Below are 18,979 nucleotides of genomic sequence, written 5' to 3' on the forward strand. Positions count from 1 at the left end.
GCCTCTCTGGCTGGTGCCACCGCCTTTATGATGCACATCAAGGACCCCACGTCTCTGTGAGGCCTGCGTATAGCCACAGCTCAGGGCCAGGTGCCTGGGGTGCACAGGAGGAGCTCTGGCTCCCTGAGGGCGAGGCACCCAGGCACCTGACTCCCTGCACCTCGCTCGGACCCAGGTCCTCCCTTCCCTCATCGTGGTTCTGCAGAGCTAATTGGGAGGCCTCCCAGGACCCACGAAGCCTGGATTTCCCATCAGTAACTACGAACGGCCTTCTCTGCCAGGGCAGGTGGAGTTCAGTCTTGGAAAACACCGTGGCTTGGTATCTGGCTTCCCTTTCAGTTTTTGGTCTGTGCTGGGGAGGGAAAGCACTGTGGGCTGAAAGACTCCATGTGGTTCAAAACAGCAAAAAAAAAAAAAAAAAAAAAAAAAGTTTGCCTTAATTCAAAACATGTGGTGCGTGTTCCTATGTTGCGAGTCGCTGGTGAGACGGTTGAGCCCGTGCGTGGCACTGGGAGTCCCACGCTTGATTGGAATCGCAGCCTGGCCATTTATTAGTGACATGACTTCGATAAATTCATCGAACTCCTAACTATCGGTTTCTCAGTCTGTTAACTTTATATCCACTTTATGGAGCTGTCGAGGGGATCAGATGGAATTTGGTGTTCGTAGAGCGTGTCAGATAATACAGCACCGCAGCACTAAGTACCACCCAACAGTCATTCAACACGCAGCCCGCATTCAGGGCGCATCCTTGCACGGCGGGCTCTGTTGTACGTGCTCGAGTCGCACGTGCTGCAAGTGTACAGATGGTCACTGGCCTCGAGCAGCCTCCCATATGATGGGGAAAGAGAGAGGATTATGCTAGTGAGAATAGAGCTGGGTTCACAAGGGGACTATGGGTGTCCAGGTGATAGAGGAAGGGTCTCTAATCTGGCCTGGGGAGCTGGGGACAGCTTCCTGGAGGAAGCGGTGTTTAATCTGGTTTCTAAAATAAGCATAGGGCAGCCAGCCAGGAGTAGGGACTGTGCACAAGAGGTAGGGGGAGGGGGATGATGGTCCAAGCAGGGGGGAGACAATAGATCAGAATCTGGGTGGCAAACCTTATTGTTTTTTTTTTTTTTTTTTTTTTTTTTTTTTTTTGCCATTCGAACCCATAGGGACGGTTCATTTTCATTTCACTTTAAATAAAACTACTAATCACAGGTGATTTCCAAGTGTATCTTCTATCAGGACCTTTTCAATAGCACTATTTGACCTGACGGTTCAGAGAAATGGAGTGACATTAGCATATCTAAGAGAAATTCCTTTGGGAGAGAGTTTGGAAAAGTCATTAATGGAACAGAGAGGAAGTAAAAGACATTTCTGAGCCATTTCCAATTTCAGATCCCCATTTCTGCTAGCAGTATTTTGACCTTTCTGTTCTATTTATTTAAAAAATTAAATTTTCGACTGAATTCAGTCCTTCACAACGGGGAACTCTATTATTGCTGACCCGAGTCAAAACATAATTCAGTCTTTGCTCCTTGTTCTCTGGAAGTTTATGTGACGGACATGCGGAGCCGGCTTCTGAGGTTGCTGGGGGTACGCCGCAGGTAGGCCTACCAGCCTCCCATCACCTGAAACCCCAACTGGAATACTGCTTTTGTAATGGGTGGTTCTCCCCACTTCCAAATAACCATGCTGGAATTAACAAGAACTAGCATTTACTGAGCTGCTAACTTGCTCTCTTGCTTCTAGAACTTTCCAGTCCATCTCCACACAGTAGCTGGGGTAAAGTTAACAAAATCCCACCCTGGCTCACCTCGACTGATTGCTTAAAACTCTTCAAGGTTGCCCTAGTGCCTGCTGGATCAAGAATACATTTCTTAATATGGCACAAGAGCATCTGACAAGACTCCCCTGCATCATCTTCACTAATCCCCATGTTCTAGCCACACTCACTCTCATTTAGTTCCTAAAATGAGACACACTCCCTCCTGCCTTAGACTCCACCTGCAGGTCCCCTGACCTGGAGGGACCAGCTGTCTCGGTTTTATGGGACTGAGGGGTTTCCCAGGCTGGGGACCCCCAGTGCTGAAACCAGGAAGGCTCTGGGCAAAGCAGGACAAGTAGACCACGCTGCCTGCACAGAGAATGTTTCCCCTGCTTTCCCATCTGTCTTCACTCAGTTAACTAGTGCTCTTTGGCTGCCAGCTCAGGTGTCACCTCCTCCAAGAAGTCTTTTCTAACCACTTGGCTCAATTGGAATAGCAGTCTGCCAAAACGCTATTGCTTTTCTCCAATTATTTATTTGAGTGTTTCATGGTCACACAAATACTTGCAAAATTAAGGTTGTCTTCTTTGGCTGCAGGAAGATTGGGGTAGTCTACGTGTGTCATGACACTGAGTGAATGTAACTGCGCAGCGCTTGGTACGTGCTTGGTGCTCAATACGTGCATATGCAGTAAATGAGCCCCAGATGTGAGCTATGTATCTTATGTGAATTATCTCATGTTAACCCCATTTTATCCCTATGTTATCGTCTCTGTTTCATAGATGTGGAAAGTGAGGCTCAGCAAGCTCAGTGATGTATCTGGGGCCACCCAACATGGATCTGAAGCATGCACCTCTGACTCCAGAGCTCAAAGAACACTTCACAAAAAGCTGCGTGGTTAATGTTGTCATTGAAGTTGTCTGACAGCCCAGATGGCTGTGGGGGAATGGCATTATCTGTGCATTTTATGATGCTGTCCTCTCCGTGCACGGAATGTGTGTGTGCGTGTGTGTGTGAGCACAGAATACTCCAGCCACAGTCACTCCCTGGCTTTCTTGTAGGTCTGTCAGTGAGGAGCAATATTTCTTTTCTCTTCTTCCCATCGGGAGGAGCATTTTGGAAATTGTCCCCACTGCTGGTGGTTAAGGCTACATGGAGTGGTGCAGGCAAGCCAGAGGGCCACCGAAGGTCCAAGCTTCATTTCAGCGTCCCAGAGCCAGGGAAGTTAGTCTTTGTGGGGCTGCATGCTAGATGATGGCCTGGCCTAGAATTCAGAAAGCAAATGATCCATGAGTTTGGTTCGTGGAGACGAGCGGAGGCCTCCACACTGAAGCAGGCTTAGGACACGGAGCACTGTCGGAAGGCAGTTAGTGCATGCAACAGACATGTGCTGAGGGCCTACTGGGTGCAGGACTGAGATGATCCAATGGACACAAGTGTGTGCCCTCACCAAGCTTCTTTTTCAGATGGGCTGATTTGGGTATTAAATAGATACAATGCTTTTCTGAGGCTAAGTGCTATGGAAACAGTGCGGTGGGGAGGGGGGCAGGCTGTGCTCATTGAGTGCATGTGTGTGTGTGTGTGTGTGTGTGTGTACAGCTTTAATGAGTGTGATCAAGGAAGGAGTCTGAGTTTGGGAAGATAAACATAAGCAAGATGTGAAGGAGATCACAGAGGGAGCCACATGGTATTTGGTGGAAGAGCTCCCCAGACCGAGGGAAGTCCGTGAGGTGGGGGTACCCTGAGAAGGATTGAGGAACAGGAACGAGAGCAGCGTGGCCAGAGTGAAGAAGGCAGGAGATGCCGAGCAGTCCTGGGGGGGTGCAGAGGGGGCTTACCCCATAACACTGGGCAGGCCTTGCTTAGGACTGTGGCTCCTACTCTGAGTATGGTGGGAGCCGCCAGGGGATTTAGGGCCCAGGTGATATGTGATCAAGTCCACACTGGGAGGAATTATGGTGAGTCTATGCAGGGGAGCTCACTATGCAGCTTTGGAGTGAATAGGGTGGATTTATGTGTTGTGCTCTGGTTTGCTTACTTGATAGATTCATTCATTTCTTGAACAAATATTCGCGTGACCCCTATGAATAAGGGCTTGTGCCACTGGCGGAGGACAGAGTGGTACATGGGAGCCCTGGTCTCATGGGGCTTACAGTCTAGTAGAGGAACCATAGGGAAGAAAAGGAGGCTATAAAAACAGACAAATGTAATGATTGGTAAATGCCCCAAATAATTGAAAACAGATATTCATACAAGAACTGATACATGAATGCTCATAGAAGCACTTATTCACAGTAACCAAGGGGTGGAAGCAACCCAGTTGTCCATCAGCTGAAGAATGGCTTTGGCCATTATTTATAAGATGTGGTCTAACCCTAGGATGGGATACGATGCTACCTCATGGGTGACCATTGAAAATGTTGTGCTAACTGAAAGAAGCCAGACACAAAAGGCCATGTATTGTACAAACCCCATTTTTATCTGGAATAGGTAAATACACAGAGACATAAAGCAGATTGGGGGTAGCCAGGGGTTGGCAGGAGGACGGAGGGGAGAATGGGGAGCAACCACTTCATGGGTACATGGTCCCCTTTTGGGGTGATGAAAATGTTTTGGAACTAGACAGAGGTGCTGGTTACACAGCCTTGTGAATGTACTAAATTTCACTGAACTGGATGTTTTAAAATGGCTAATTTTATGTTATGTGAATTTTACCTCAATTACAAAAAAAATCTAAATCCTGGTGCCCATGAATAGAGATGTTGTTTGCTATGAAGGAGACAAAGAAGACAACGTGACAAAAGGGATGAGGAAGGTGGCAGCCTGCTGCACAGGAGGGTGGGGGGCTGGGAAGGCTCCTAGATACTTTGTCAGTGAGAAAAGCAAAGGCAAGAACCAACGGTTGATTGTTTCCATTTGTCAGTGAATATATTTATTTGTATACACGTGGAGATTTCTGAATGAATAGACCAGAAACACCTGTGGTTCTTTAGGGACTGAGAACTAGGAATCTGATCTGGGGTCAGAGGAGGAGAGTTTACCTTCTTTTCCTATAGCTCTCTTTATTTTTTTTATTTCAAGAGAATTGTGCAATGTGAAAAAATATTAAACATACTCAGAAATAACATGTAACAAATCCTGATGTAGCAATGGCTCTGCTTCAGCAATATTCATTCATTACCAATCCCATTTCATCTATGTTCCCACTAAATCCCCCTTCCCCATAATCTTTTTTTTTTTAAGATTTTTTTATTTATTCATGAGACACACAGAGAGAGAGGCAGAGACATAGGCAGAGGGAGAAGCAGGCTCCATGCAGGGGGCCTGATGTGGGACTCGATCCCAGGACCCCAGGATCAAGACCTGAGCCAAAGGCAGACCCAGGTGCCCTCTCCCATAACCTTTTGAAGCAAATTCCATTTTGTTTATACATATGCTCATATGTCTTTCTATGGGGTAAGGATTTGTTTTTAAAATGTAGTATTTTAAACGTGATAATAGTGCAGTTAATAATTTCACTTTTTATCATGTATATATTTTTGCCATTTTGCTATTTGATAAAAAAAATTTATTTTTATTGTGATGAGCACCGAGTAATGTATGGAATTGTTGAGTCATTATATTGTACACCTAAAACTAAAATAACAGCGTATGCTCACTATACTGGAATTAGAAAAATTAAAAAAATATATATATTTAATTGTTTTAAAAGGGAGATGGGGCCCTTTTTGTTTCTTTGGTTCTTTTTTCCAAAAGCAAAATACTAAGACCAAGTGCAGTGACCAGCTGCCCACGTGGATATATCCCACTGCCCTCGATACTGTGGTTAAGAACACAGGACTTAGTGTCAGATAGCGCTAGGTTCCGATACCTCTCCCATTTGTTGTTTATCTGACCTTGGACAAAATCTTTAACCTCTTCGATTTGTACTTTCTTCCTGTCAAGTGAGCACAATGAGTATTAGCACATGGTGCGAATTAAATGAATTTTGCAAGGAAGGATATTAGTCTTTATCTTGCCGGTGAGACATAATACACGCTCAATAAAGGCTTACCTGCTTTATTTTCTAACTGGTCCTGTAACATTCTGGTTGCAGGTTTGGCCTCTTAATCCCATATCTCTATCCACTAGCTGGGTAATTTTTTAAGGGTTTAAAAGGTACATATATCATGTGTTCAGCACAAAATCTGGTAGCTATAATTATTACTATATACTTAATATATAACAGTTTTGTATCTAAAAAGCATAGATGCCCCCTAGTTCAGGATGGAAGGGCATAAAGTTCCCCAGAGATGTTGAGGTTCAGTTCCCACAAATAGTACTGTCAGATTGAAAAATAGGGACACACATTCACTCTTGACTGGAATCTATGCTTGAACTCATAGTGATATGAAAGAGGAGAGGGTCAGTCCAACTCCCACAGCATCCTAACTGTCTCCCCTTTCCCTTCAGGAGGAAGGGTTAGCTCAGGCAGTAAATGGAAGGGCCTTGTTCTGTGACTTTGTTGTGCAAAGGATGGAGTGATGATGCTATCAGGGCTGAAACTTCTAGAATTCTCTTGAACAATAAACTTTAGGGAAAAGTTTCATTTAGTCATTCTTCAAACATCGTCCCTCTTATATCCAAGCATGGGGGTTTCTTGTCAATTGGTGGTTAATAACATCTACTCATCAGAGACCAGAGGCACGTCTTTAAGTAGAAAGATGTGAAAACACTTAGCACCGTGTGTGATACAGAGCAGTCATGCAGAAAAAATTAGTTGTTGTGATTGTCAGCATGACTTGTGCATAGATAACTATGACACAAGGGACAATAAGCATATGAGGAAAATACAAACAAGACAGGATGAGAATTTGGAGAAGCATTTGCTTCCAATTTGAACATAGACAGCAAGGGTCTTGAGGCAAGGAAATTAAAAATGATTCTGAGATGAAGTGGAATTTCAAATGGCCCTTGAATGATGGGAAGTGGACATACGATGATGATGGGGGCATGTAGAGGAACCCAGTGTGGGAAGGGGTTTCCTGCGGTGTATGTAAGAAGTTTGGCTTAAAAAAAAAAAAAGTTTGGCCTAGCTGGAGTGTGGATTCCATGGAAAAGGAATGGTAAGAATCAAAAATGGGAATTACTGACCAGGGCTGAATCACAGGGTTGAATGCAAGGCTGAGAGATATAGGATTTCTGGGTCAGTGGTTCATAAACTTCTTTTGTCTTGACATAGTTGATGGATGATATTCATATACGTAACTCTTTCCTAGGGGAAGAGCCAGGGTTTTGCATGATCTGATATAATTCCATACCTTCTCCTTCCATTCAGGGGAGCATATTGGAAGGCAAGTGAGCGAGGATGAATTTCAAAGGGATGGATCCTACCTGATGTATTTTGAACAAAATCATTCCCTAACTTTGGGATTCTAGTTACAATTTAGAGGCTGTAGATTATAGAGTGGTTGAGAAGATGGTCTTAGGGGCCAGATTTCTTGGGTTTGTTTCTGACTCCTCTGTTTACTACCTGGATGATGTTGGATCTGTTACCTAATTCTTCTCTACCTCTATGCCCGTATCTGCCAAATGGGAAAAAACATTACCTTCATCATGAGGTTGCTGGGAGGGTTAAATTAAGTACGGCACATGACATGCTTGGCATACAGTAAGTGCTATGAAAGTATTAGCTGTTACATTCTGTAAGTTCCTGCCATTGCTCTCAGCTGACAGATTTTGAGCAGGACACTGGCAAGGTCAAAAGTGTGGGCCCTGGAATCTGCCTGTTTGAATCCTGACTTCCACTCACTGGCCTTGAGACCTGGGATGAGAAGAGCAAACTCTTGAGGCCTCAGGTCCCTTCCTTATCTACACAATGAATACAATAATAGTGGCACCCACTTCACAGTCTGGCTGTGAGGATTAATGAAACGGTGCACGCAGAGGACCTACACGGTCCCCCGTGAGTCTGTTAGCAATCTACGGCCGTGCAACAAGTTACCACAAATGTTGCAGCTTAAAACAACTCACAGTTGTCATCTTCCAGATTCTGTAGGTGTTGCCTAGCTAGGTCAACGGCAAGCCTGCAGTCAAGGTGCCAGGCAGGGCTGGGTTTCATCTGAAGGCTTGACTGGGAAAGGATACACCTACAGACTTATATCATTGTTGGCAGAGTTCAGTTTCTTGCTGACTATCAGCCGGACACTAACTTTGGCTCCTAGCTAGTTACTGACTGGAGACCGCCTTTAGAGCCTTGACACATGGACACCCCTAGAAATGACTACACGCTTCATTGAAGTCAGCAAGGGAGATGGTCTCTTACCCAAAGTGGGCATTGCAATCTTCTATAAGGTAATTGCATACATGTCCTCACATCATCCTGTCACTTGTCATAGTCTGTTGGTTAATAGCAATTCCCAGATTTTGCCTGCATGGTAAGACAGGGATCACACAAAGACGTAAAGATCAAAAAAAAAAAAAAAAAAAAAGGCATAAACATCAGAAGCTCTGGGTTATGGCAGCTGCCGTAGAGTCTTGACACCAAACACATAGTAAATACCTAGTACATTCCTACTTTGAGAAATTAATTTGGCAAGGAGAAAGCATCTGAAAGACAGGACTTAACTCATTTTATCTTTGTACCCCAAAGCACAGTGCTTTGCATATAGTAAGTTCTTTTTTTTTTTAAGATTTTATTTATTTATTCTTGAGAGACACAGAGAGAGAGGCAGAGACACAGGCAGAGGGAGAAACAGGCTGCATGCAGGGAGCCCGATGTGGGACTCGATCCCCACACTCCAGGATCATGCCCTGGGCCAAAGGCAGGCGCTCAACTGCTAAGCCACCCAGGCATCTTGCAAATAGTGAGTTCTCATTAACTACCATCTGGATAAATGTCAAATGTAGATTTCCCAGGATGCTTTGCCTGCCCCCAAAACTAGGCTTTTGTAGTTCCAGATGAGGTCATACCAGTCAGTATAGACTTGGTATGCTATAGTAACAAAACAACCTACAATTCTCAGTGCCTTTAACACTGGTTTCTTTCTTTCTTTCTTTCAGATTTTATTTATTTATTTGACAGAGAGAGAGAGAGCACAAGTAAGGGCAGTGGCAGAGGAAGAAGGAGAAGCAGACTCCCCACTAAGCAGGGAGCCCGAGGTGGGGCTCAATCCCAAGACCCCAAGATCATGACCTGAGCTGAAGGCAGATGCTTAACTGATGGAGCCACCCAGGAGCCCCCTGGTTTATTTCTTATTTACTCTACACATCCATTGATGTGTGGCTGGGTGGAGGATGGATCTACTTATTGTCTTATGTGGGGATCCCCTTCTGGTGGGTTATCTGGAATGCTGTTGGTAACTATGGAAAAGGAAAAGGAGAGTTTTGAAGATCTTAACCTAGTAAATAAGTAATTGGTCCCAAAGGGCCTCACATTACTTTCATCCCTGCGGATTGGCTAGAAATAATCCCCTGGGCCCACTCATACCAGGAGACAAAGCAGTGCAGTCCTGTCATGCTGTTAAGAGGCAGAGAGCCAGGGATGTTTGGTAACTAACACTATTGACCACTTCAGATGAATAATGTGCAGATAAATCAAATGACAGAGGTTCTATTAGAACTATACATAAATGGCCTGAATAGTCTCTGACATTCCAGCTTCATCTTCCACCCTCTCTTTTGGCCCTGTGCCCCAGGATGATGACCTCCGTGGGGTGCATCACCTGGACTCCCTTTAATCTCTGGCTTCTGGTTGGGTACAGCTGAAAGATGTGCTTGGAGGAGATTGAAGGGTGAAAAAGAAAAAAGAATTGGGGTAGTTAATTTTCTTTGTTTTCTTTCTCTTTCTCCTCCATCTGTTCTCAGCTCATGTCAGACGGCCTCTCCCCAATAAGTAAAGCTTTTGGTGGGTCTGCTAATAGGTCCCTTTATTTGCATTGTAAGGGTGCACAACCCTGCCTCCTGTGCCAGTGCCTGGGTGCATCACTATCCTTGGTCATTTCTGGAAACTCTACCCAAGGTTTTGCAAATAGCGGCCTCATTGATCTGTCTTCTGTGACTGCTTTGAATGGGCTGCTCTCTGCTAGAATCCTGGTAACTCCAACTTGTTGCTTCATGGCAACAACAGAATGATACAAACACTGTGTTTTCTGTGGTTGGATTTCAGACATGTGGTTTGCTCTAAAGTTGTGTGTAACTCCTAGAAAATGATTATACTAAAGAAAACTGGCTGGAAACTGCTGCCTACTCGGTCTCACATCTACTTTTTCTTAGGGGAAGATTTCTGTTGAGCAATCTCTCACCTATAAGCTTCTCTGATTGTTTTTATGAACCACCTATTTTCTTGACAGTAAACTCTAAATTTTTAATATCTGGACTACACACTTAGCTTTTCTGAGCTTGAAATCATTTCTGGCTCGGTCAATTGCACGAATGGCTCCAACACTTCATTTCACCCTGCGTTCATGCATCTTGCAGCAACTTTGCTGTCCTTTTCTCTAAAGGGACAGAATACATTTGTCTGTCCCTGGGCCTTGGGTCTGTCTGTGTCATCTGCTTTGGCTAATGAAATATTAGAGGCATGGTCTAATCGAAGTCCTAAGAAATGCATCTGTGATTTGACTGGCCCTCTTGCACCGCAGCCATCGCCACCAAAATGACGTCCCTGGGCTGGCCTGCTGGTCCAGGTGGAGGATGAAGGACATTGGAACAGAGTAAGGCTGCTCATCGATTCCAGTTCCATTCTGCTGACTGCACATGTGTGAGTGAACTCAGCTGAGGTCGGCACAGTCACCTCATGGAGCCCTGACCCACAGAGCTGTGAGAATAAACAGTGGTTTGTTATGCAGGATTGCTGTGGCCGTAGTAAGCTGGTCTAAATGGGGATGAGAGACTAACTGGTATTTCATACTTTAGTCTTCTATTCGTTCTGTGCTCTGTGGAAGGCACTAGGGAGAGAGTCATGAAGTAGCCAAGACCTGGTCCCCAACCTCTAGTCCATCGCCTCCTCAGCTGGCTCGCTGTCACTCATACTTCAGAGCTTCACACAACCCTGGATACACCCCAGTCTTGTGTTATTTGATCTCATGTTATCCTGTACTTTTTCTTTGTGGCTCTGTTTAATCAGGGTGATTTTTTTTTAAGATTTTATTTATTTATTTGAGAGAGAGAGAGCGAGCAAACACAAGTTGGGGAGGGGCAGAAGGAGAGGGAGACTCCGCACTGAGCAGGGAGCCTGATGCGGGGCTCGATCCTAGGACCGGGGGATCATGACCTGAGTGGAAGGCAGACACTCAAGTGCCCCTAATCAGGGTGATTTTATTGCAATGAAAGAAACCCAGTCAAACTGACTTCAGCAAAAAGAAAGAAAGAAAGAAAAAAAGAGGACTCATTGACTCATGTAACAGCAGATGAGGGGAGGATGACAGGCACAGCTGGATTCAGGTGTCACAAAGACTTGATCTATGTCCAATGCCCAGGCTGCTTTCTTCTAGTTGTTCATCAGTTTCCGCCTGGCCCAGATTCCAGGGAGGTCTTCAGCAGAGCATCAATAGTCTTGTCACTGGTTCCCACAATAGTCTTGTCACTGGGTAGACACGTACCACCTGCTCATTTTGGAACAAGCCACAGAGGCTGAAGGCATTGCCTAGAATGTATGTAGCCCGAGGGCCTATGGAGGGTGGGGTCAACCTGCCACACCTGGGTGGGGGGGGGGAGAGCAGAAAAGCAAGGTGCTGCTTTAGTAAAGAGAGAATGGCCCCCAGAGATCCAGAGATGCAAAATCAACAGAAGTCCATTAAAGTAGAACCTACTGCAGATTAATTCTGTAACAACTTACGTATTTCCCTTTATTAGAGTCGGCCCTCTCACTAGACTGTAGGCTCCATGGAGGGCAGGATGTGCATCCGGTTTGCTAACCTCTAGATTTCTAGAGTCATATAGAGGCTGGTACATACTAGGAAATCAATAACTATTTCTTGAATGAATAAAGGAAGCTTATAGTCTGTTGGGAGAAAATTAAGGTGAAACATAGTTGAATTCAGTAAGTTAACTCATGTTTTGAATGGCAAGAAAGGCAGAAAATTATGTTTATAATTATTATGCTTATTATAGCACCATACTAGGATGAGGTTTATATATGGCCATTTAAGAATCTCTTAGCTTTGGCAAAAAGTACAGCAGCAACAAAAAGCCCTTCCCCACCCCCAGCCCCCATACCTCCCTCTTCATCTTGGTATTCCAGCTTTCAAGACACACAAAAATGAATGTCCTGAGACCACTGGGATTTGTGTATCTATGCATAGACACACCCCGATGCACAGAAAGGCACAAGTGGAATGGAGGCTTTTGTAGAACCATCTGGGGGAAGATAACTGAGTACATTTTTCATCTATTCCTTTCAGCCTGCTCTTGTTTATTAGCTTCATTGTGATGTGCCAATACTATATGTTTTAAGGAGAATGGGCAGCCATTGTCAACAGTACAATAGCTGGGCTGTCATTGGAATCCTAGAGATCTGATGGCTTTCAGAACATGGAGAAGGGAAGGTGCTGGGAGGGACTGGGATTTGGAGGAAGAGACTGCTCTTGGCGTTGGAGAGATTTTGGTTTGTGAAAATCTGAGTTGTCCAGGGGATGGTGGGAGAGAGAGGTCTCCATCAGGGTACCAGGACACACCATCCCCTAAGTAAAAAATGACAACGAAACATCGATACTATCTCCCCATCTTTGCTCCTTGTAGCTTTCTTGATAGAATTAAACCAATATTAGGGCAGAACAGAAACCGTTTTTTAATGGATTTACTAGAAATAATTCCTTAAAAGAAATCATAGTGACTGACTATGCTCTTAAAAATAATATTGGTCTTAAAAACAGGTTTTCCCCCCTTGCTTGAAGATGTGGAATGTCATATTGTGCATATCCCTACACAATATCATGTATATTCCTCACCAATAAGCCGTCTGGATTGAGCTCTTTACATCAGGAGGCAGGGAAGGGTACATTAAGAGGGAAGGCTCTGGATTCAGAGTTGAATCCAGCTCTCCCTCTGACTCAATGCACAATCTTGGCCAGCTCCTTAATCTTTTGTGGGTCAGTTTTCTCATCTGCAAAATGGGAATAATAACAATGTCATCAAATCCTCATGAAGATTAAACCAGTTAATAAAAATAAAAAAAACACTTATGATAGTGTTTGACATGTAGAGTACTCTAGGCATGGTAGCCATCATTATATCAATACGTGTGAAAAGAGGAAACACGTTGAAACTTTTCCATCTTTCACTTTTGATCAGATTTGATCATCTCTTCTAATCAGATGCAAGATGAGATGGGAAACTGGGTCAGAGTGAGGCTTGGAGAGAAGGGAAGCCACAGTGAACATTATTTGAGTGAATTAATCTCTTTTCCCATTCTCTTCCTTTATGGTTTAGTTGGTTACCTCTCTCCAGTGGCCACCTAACCAGTCTCTCTGCTTCCAATCCTACCCTCTATTTATATCTCTTAACTTTGTATTATAGCTTTATTTATCAAGCATTGTAATTATGTTGTTCCATTGCATTATATATGTTCAGTTTCCCCACACCCATTGGGTGAAATTCAAACTTCATAGCCTGGCATTCAACAATCTTTGCAAAATGGCCCCTGTCACTCTTTCTAATCCTTTCTGTAGCCATCCTTCTTTGTGACTCACATGCCCTCACCATGCTAGAACTATTAGCCATTTCCTGAAGTGCACAAACTTTCATTTTTCCATTTCTTTGCTTTTGCTATTTCTTCACTGGGAATGCCATTTCCAACCAAAAAAAAAAAAAAAAAAAATCCCAACAAAAAAAAACCAAACAAACAACAAACTCCTATCCTTGTAAATTACAAATTTTTCTGAGATTAGTCTCAGCTATGCCATCTTTACTTTGCCTGAATCCTGTTCGAGAAAATTACATAAAAAAATTACATATACCAATATCTAAATAGAAGGAGAGATACCAATTATGATGAGCAATTGGTTTCTTTCTTTTTTTTTTTTTTAGCAATTGGTTTATTTTTTTAAAGATTTTATCTATTTATTCATGAGACACACACACACACACACACACACACACACACACACACAGAGAGAGAGAGAGAGAGAGGGAGAGGCAGAGACACAGGTAGAAGGAGGAGCAGGCTTCACACAGGGAGCCTGATGTGGGACTTGATCCTGGGTCCCCAGTATCAGGCCCTGGGCTGAAGGTGGCGCTAAACCGCTGAGCCACCCCAGCTGCCCTAACAATTGGTTTCTATTTAAGCCAAGAAAATAGTTCAGATTTACAATGATGACAAAAACAAGAGCCCCCCCCCTCCCCCAACGCTTCCTGTATGTCAGGAACTATAGCAAGTTTTTTTCATGGATAATCTCACAGCCTCATGAGACAGCTATGGTTTGGTCTCATTGTATTTACAGTTTGCCTACCACAATTCATCTGTGACCCCTCCATGGGGCAGGTGGGGTGGGGAGGAGAGAGAGAGATAGAGCAAGAGAGAGAGAAACAATTTAAATTGTGCAGCTGATGCTGCCAGAAATTCTAATGAATGCATTTCTGCCTGGAATAAGCACGTAATGGAAGGGGTTCATCTTTACCCCCAGTCCGCGTTATCATCTTCAGGTATCTCATACAATCATTCTAGAACTTAATGATTTATGTATTTCATACAGCATGGCCACTAAATGTGAGCTGCTACTTTATCTGGGGCTCAACTAAAGAAACAGTAACTTATCCCAACACTGGAAGGAAACTCTGCATTGGACTCGGTGAGAGAGGTCCTTCCTGTGTGGGGGATCATGTTACTTATTTATTTTTGTCCAAACCAAAACACTTTTTGCAATGAAAGAGGATACTTTTCATAATTATAGGCAGAACAAAAGGCATAAAGTTGGACCGTCCCAGTCAGACTGGGGCTTCTCTCTTTGCCCCCTGCCACGTGAGGACACAATGAGAAGATGACCATCTCCTAACCTGGAAGAGGGTCCTTGCTAAGAACCCAATCTTCTGGCACGTTGCTCTTGGGACTTCTCTTAGATTTCTTTCAGAATGATGAGAACTCTGTCACTTCGTCTGTTTTTGTTTTTGTTTTTGTTTTTTTTTTTTGTTTTGTTTTTTTGTTTTTTTGTTAGAGCAGTCGGAATAGACCAAGGTAGTTGGGGACTTCTTCCCTAGGGATGGTCAAGTGTAGCAACATGAAAAGATCAGTTGCCTTACTCCCTTGCTTACCACTCTTCCGTGGCTGCCTATGTCCCACTGCACATAGAAAAGCCCTGCAAGCTCTTTCCCAGAAGCTGCAAGACCCACCAAGTTCTGGTTCTGCAGACTGCTCCGGTATCTCTCCATTTTCTCTCCTCGTCATGCACATTTCTGGCTCTCCTGGGCTTCTTGCTCTTCCAACAGATCAAAATTTTTCCTGGTTAAGCATCTTTGCTCCTCTCTATGTTCAGGACTCACCCCACCTTCTCAAGAATGCCTGCTAGTCCTCCAGAAATCAGTCTAGCCTTTCCTGTCTAAAGTGGATAACCTCCTCCATGCCTCACTGCTTTCTGCAACCCACACATGCTGTTTATCTTATAGCTCTCAACAATGTTTGTTATTTAAATTTTCTGCTTGTTTGTTTTCCCCCCTTCACACAGTGTACTATAGGCATCACGAGAGCAGTGCTCATTTTTTTTTTTTTTTTACTTGTTTGCCAGGCATGGGACTTTGTTCACAGTAAATTTTCAGTATGTGTTTGCTGATGAATGTCCAGGATCATGTCAGGATTGTCAGTCTGTTGTGTAGAAACAAGACCACACAAGTTTGAAATTTTTCTTCTTCTTCTTTTTTTTTACTTAATATCTGATCATTAAAGAAGAAGATCTCTCTTCAAAGCAGGTCTGCAGCAGCCACCTAGGTCTCACACGTACTAAAAAAAAAGTACCTAGGTCTTATTTAGAATTAGAATTCCAGATGAAGGAAATATATCTCCTTCACTCTAGCCCCCCTGCCTCTTTGTTCTACCATGAATACATGGGGCATGATGCCTTAGGACCTTTGCACCTGCTTCTTCCTTCTGCCTGTAACACTCTTCCTTCAGATACCAAAATGTCTTGCTTCCTTATCCATGTCAGATCTTATCCCAGAAGGTTTTCCTGACCACCTATAAACCTCTGTGATGCCAAGTACTAGCTGTGTTCTCCGCAAAAGACGGAGGCTGAGGGAGGTTGGAATCCAGCCTACACTCTGCCTTTCAAGCACTCCTGGTATCTGGAGTGGGAGGGGGAGGGATGGACCTCTTTTTCTAATTAATCCACCCAGAATGAGGCACCTTCATGTAATTCAAAGATTCACTGTGCTGGCTGCAGCCTGTTTTAAGTCACTCTTGGTTTCAGCTCAGGTTATGATCATATGGATCATGAGATCAAGCCCCAAGTCGAGCTCCATGCTCAGCAGGGAGTCTCCTTGAGATTCTCTCTCCCGCTAGTGGAAACCAAGAGTCAGATGCTTAACCAACTGAGCTACCCAGGTGCCCCTCTTGTTACCTGCGTATCATCATTCCCTGCAATGTGTAAGCTTAAGGATGGCAGAGATTTTCATCTATTTTGTTCACTGCTCTGTCCTCAGTATTATATCTAACACATAGCAGGTGCTCCAAAATTACTTATTGGATGAATGCATGGATTTACATATTTTGAAAAGTGACAAAAGCAAAACAAGGCACTTGAGTGTACAGTCGTCTTTCTCCTTATTTAGTTTTGCTTTTATTTGTAATTTAGCTACTCAACCCTTGAGGTCAATTCACCAGGCTCCTGGGAGTGATTGGCCGCATTACGGTTTTCATCCCCTTCACTTTCGTTCAGAGATATGAAAACTTCCTGTGCTTTTCTTCGGTTCTTCTTCTGAGGCCTCTCTTTTTTCCCTGCATCAGATTTAATGGAAACCCTAGTCATGGGATGAAAATACTGCGAGGTCATATTATGAAGCCATAAGCAACGTAAAAGCCCCACGCCCCCCACATAATGAAGTCAAACCTGAAATTCCATTTCAGCGCTTCACATGGAAAATCATTTCTTCTCTGAGGCTTCCCAGGGGCTCCCTCCTAAAAACAAACGGACGAACAAACAAAAAACCACAAAAAAACCAAAAACAAGAAACCACCTTTTGCCAGGAATATCATGGCTTGAGACTAAGTATTTTTCCAAGCAGCTTTTGGTGCCTGGCTTGATTGACTTTTCCAAATCTGCATTACTCTTGAAAAAAAAAACAAATTCTTTGAGCAGATCTTCATGCAACAGTTTCAACGTGGCATTAACATTTTTGTTTCTGCATAATTTATAGAAACTCACATGTTTAAATATCCCTGTGTACACTAGGATTGGGGAGCTGGGATGACCCTTTAATTACTGCGATTCAACCTCCCTAAGACTGATAAAACTATTAACACTGAAATTCAGTGCGGGTCTGGAAAGATGCTGCTAACTTGGGAAGGTAACTCCCCAGTCTGCCAGCCTTCCTATCACTACTGAATTTCCTCCTGGTGCAAAGAGGCAGAATTCTCAAACCCAGCTGACTGGAGATTTACAATTGCCTTGCAAAACCAGATCTGGGGCCCATGTGGCCTAAATCCCCCTAAACTGATTACCTTGGTTGGAGTCTTTTAAGGTTTTGGCACTAACTTAATCGACTGCTGTGTGCAACCCCAGGAAAGGGAGTAAGAATCCATTCAAATCCTCCCTGTTAAATCAACCCTCCAGCAAATTACTGGCAGCAGCGGGGACTACAGAGCAAGGAACACCAGCAAAGAGCTCATTCAAAGTGTTTGCACCCCATTCCCTTGATAAAATGAGCACTCTTTAGCTTCCCCATCGGGTAACCCAGTTATGTTTGGCCGTAGAACGCTCACAGCGATTTTGATATATTTTATTTCAAAACCATGTTTTGCAGTAGTCGGATCCGTAATGTGTTCATAGGTGGCTACCTTATTGGACTCGATCGATACCACCGATTTCCTTTTAAATGCAAAGATTGCACAGTTCAGCTTTAATTGCGGAGCTGGTTGCAGGGGCCATCTCTTGGAATCGGGCTGTTCTCTTTTTCTCCTAATAAATCACCTCTTACTGATGAACATTGGCCAGGTTGGGCCTACCCTTTGTTAGCCTTTCCCCCTTAACGTGGGGCACAGAAGTCTGAGCCTGCCAGGGACAAAGTGCACGCAAGCGGCTGGCTAAGGCAGGCGTTTCTGCAAGGCTTTAATATCTGGGTTAGGTGTTTTATTATGTCTTAATAAAGCAGTTGAAGAGAAGGTTAGGCTGAAGTGCCCTGGGGAGTAATTTTAATTTTTTAAAAGGACGTAACCAGGTTAGAAGTGGTTACATAAAACCAGCTGTCTTTAGGGAGGGGTGCGCTGGGCCCCTTGGCCTTGGCCTCCCCACGCAGGGTCTTCTCGCTGATTCTCAATGCGAGGCGGTTTTCGGGTCTCCTCATTTACTGACTTACTGGCACGTTGATCTAAAGCCAGAACCGAGTGAATTTAAATACTGGCTTTGAGACTTGCTACTGTGTGATCTTAGGCAAGCCTTCCCTCTGTGTTCCTCACTTATGATACCTGCCTGCCGGGGCTTTACCGGGGGTAACTAAAATAGTGCGTGTAAAGGGCCTAGGGTGATGTCTGGCTAATGCGGAGGATGTAATAGAGATGATTACACGGTGTCGCGGGATGGGGGACAGGTGACCTCGGGAGCTTCCATCCCCAAGTAGCCATGCTTGGGGGTTCCTACGTGTCAGGCACAGTTCTTCTGTTTCACAAATAAGCATTCATTTAACCCTCATGGCATCCCACAAGAGAGGTACAATAATTATTACTAGCCCGTTTTATTTTTTTATTTCTATTTTTAAAAAAAAATTATTTGAGTGAGAAGAGAGCACGAGCAGGAGGGGCAGAGGAGAGAGAGACTCCCAAGCAGACTCCAGACCGAGTGTGGAACTCGATGTGAGGCTTGAACCACTGACCCTGAGATCATGACCCCATCAGAAATCAAGAGCCTGACGCTTACCTGACTGCACCACCCAGGCGCCCCATTATTGGCCCATTTTACAGATATGGGAACTGAGGCTCTGATAGTGGTGACCTGCCCAAGCTGTCATGCCTGCTGTGAAGGAGAGCCAGGTCACCTCAGCATCCACGCTTCTTAATATTCTGCTGTGAGATGCCTCATTGGGGCAGGTGGTGTTGGGGGGTGGCCA

This window comes from Vulpes vulpes, chromosome 14 (genome assembly GCF_048418805.1).
Source record: "Vulpes vulpes isolate BD-2025 chromosome 14, VulVul3, whole genome shotgun sequence".
Lineage (NCBI taxonomy): Eukaryota > Metazoa > Chordata > Mammalia > Carnivora > Canidae > Vulpes > Vulpes vulpes.